The sequence below is a fragment of the Priapulus caudatus genome, unplaced genomic scaffold (assembly GCF_000485595.1).
Source record: "Priapulus caudatus unplaced genomic scaffold, Priapulus_caudatus-5.0.1 Scaffold1492, whole genome shotgun sequence".
In the NCBI taxonomy this organism is placed as follows: Eukaryota; Metazoa; Priapulida; class Priapulimorpha; order Priapulimorphida; family Priapulidae; genus Priapulus; species Priapulus caudatus.
Window position 1 is genome coordinate 18,913 of NW_014578553.1, and position 2,932 is coordinate 21,844.

Consider the following 2,932-nt stretch of genomic DNA (forward strand, 5'->3'; position numbering starts at 1 on the left):
CTCTTTTTGATATTTACCGTTAAAGACAAAAAGATACGATACTATCGCCACCTGTTAATGGAAATATATTTAGGTCAATTTTTGTAATTGCACAAAAATGTTTTTAATTACTACAGTAACCATAAATAACATTATCAGCTTGCATTTCTGCTCGCAGAATAAATAAATATAATAATTTTATGTGGTAATTTGTAAGTTTCACATGCGCTTACAAAACTAGATTAGCTTGCTATTGCCATCGTCGCGGTATGGGTCGCGGCGCGGTCGCGGTATTGCATTGCATTGGTCGCAGATGGTTTGAAATGAAAATAACTGGTGTTGATTTCCATTTTTCGCATAATTATATATACCTAAGTCATATGTATCTATACTGTCAAATGTGCCAATTTAGTTACTTTAAAGATTGGAGAAAATACAATCCTACACATTACTCTATAACTGCATTGGTAATTGCATAGAAATTGGCTTTGAGATTTTTTGCTTCAACATACATTTAATATAGAAAACAAACACCTGCCACAGTAGATTGTCAAGAAAAATAGATACTGATGCTTCTGTTTCATAATGGCAGGGTTCCCAGGCTGACGTTACACAAACATAAATTAAAATCAGCCAATATATAACGATATACGTATAATATAAAATATGCAACGCTGTGTCCAGCCGTTATCAATTGAATGAAATGGTATTTGTAGAAATTATACTTTATACTTTAGATAGCATTTATTTATTAGAGCGTGTATACCCATCAAGCCATTCAATAATAATAATAATTCTTATAAAAAATATTGTAATCACTATAAAACGCTATGCAACCTTTGGTTGTATATCCGTGTATCATAGCGGGTGACCTTGTCTTTACCCTGTTGTTGACCCTGTCATACACCCCAGTATGACAGTATGTACCAAATAAAACAATTTAAAATGGAAACCAAATATTCCTTGAAATAGAATGACATGAAAAATATATCCCGGTGTTTCTCTTTTATAATTATATGCAGGGCCGTAGGCTGACGTAACACTAATAAAATTTAACTCAGCCAATAGGTGACGGTGTGCATGTATCCTACATGATATAATTATGCAGAAGTTTGTCTAACATTAATGATTACCGCTACTGATCGTAACGGCCGCTAGAGGGCCTACTCACCAGAGCCGTTAGTGTAGCCCACTGATCTCTATAATATAATATAATATGATTATATTATAGAGATCAGTGGTGTAGCCGTGCGGAACATAACGACTGTATTATACAGGTTAAAGTTTGTCAAGCTCTTATCACATGAATAAAGTTGTATTTTTTATTAAAATTATACTTTTAATTCAGACAGCACATATACCTACTAGTTCTTTAAATAATCATAAGGGACACAGACTTACGAATTTTTACCTGTAGCATAGATGTGGTCATCGATCTCACATATGCATATATTATACACATGGCGGGAATCCTGTTTTTTTTGCGCATGCCTTGTATCGCACAGAACAATATTTAGTTGAAATTATATGTTTGAAATGGAGAACATGTACTCATCACAGTAGAAAAACATGTAAAATCAGTCTCGATGTCTCTCTTTTAAAATGATAGGGTGCCCTGACTGACGGAACAATTTAAATTAGCCACTAGATGGCGACATGTATCCCAAATCACTTATGCAGCTGGTTGTTCGGCTTTTACTAAATGAATGAAATCGTGCTGTGTTGAAATTTTACTGTAAATCGATTACATACACCCACCAACCCCATTAATAATAGTAAATAGCCCAGGAGCTGTTAATATTCGCTGTTGCATCTGTTACATATATGCAGTGCCCGCCGAAGTGCCCCACTTTTTTGACGCCACAGAAAATTAAACGAGAGAGAGGAGAGAAAAGAGAGGAGAAAGGAGAGAAAAGAGAGAGGAGAGAAGGAGAGAGAGGAGAGAAGGAGAGAGAGGGAGCGACCAAACATCGGGGATTTTTGGGATCCAACCGTATTGATCTGTTAGCTGTGTAGAGCGGACGGTAGTCAACAAAATCATAGAATAAAAAAAATTTATTGGTTAAACTGATTATTACTGTTTTAATTAGTGCTAGAGTCACACGAATCACACGAAGACAATCGCATTGTATCGGCTAACTGTTTATTGTTGTTCTACGTCTGCATAAAACATGCAAAATATATACATCAAGTATTCGCATTTAACACGGTGCTAATCGGGGGAAAAGCAGAATTATTATGCCTACACTAGCATACTGCATGTGTTATGCGAACGTATCCACGACCCACACCTGCGCGTGTTCCATCGACTAAAACGCTAATAGACTTACGAGAATATCTATATATCTACGGTTATAAATGATCTCCGCTATCGAGGTCTCTTTACTGCGTGCCCTATAATAAATTATGTAGAATGATAGAGAACAAATTTCGTCGACAACATATCAACTCAACAACGTAGCAGGAACATCGTAAGGAATCTACGAGTTGACTCATCAGCACACACACCTGTGTTCACACTTTCCCGTGTTACACTCGTTAAACAACGTCGTCATTAATTACCGTTATTTAGCATCGTCATCGTCATCATCATCATCGTCATCATCATCATCATCATCATCATCATCGTCATCGTCATCATCGTCATCATCATCATCATCATCGTCGTCGCGTCGGCGCAGCACTCGATTCTACACACGATGATTGCTGGCCGACGAACGAGTCGATGGGAAAACACGTGCGAACATCTAGACTAGATAGGGAATGAAGCAGTAGGATACCCATCGAACAAGGCAATGACGCGGGTCTCTCTCTCTCTCGCTCTCTCTCCCTCTGTCTCCCTCTCTCTCTCTCTCTCTCTCGTTCGTGCATCTCTCTCTCTCTCTCTGTTCTCTCTCCTCTACTCTCTCGTCTCTCTCTCTCTGCTCTACATGCTCGTCTGCCTCCTCCCTTC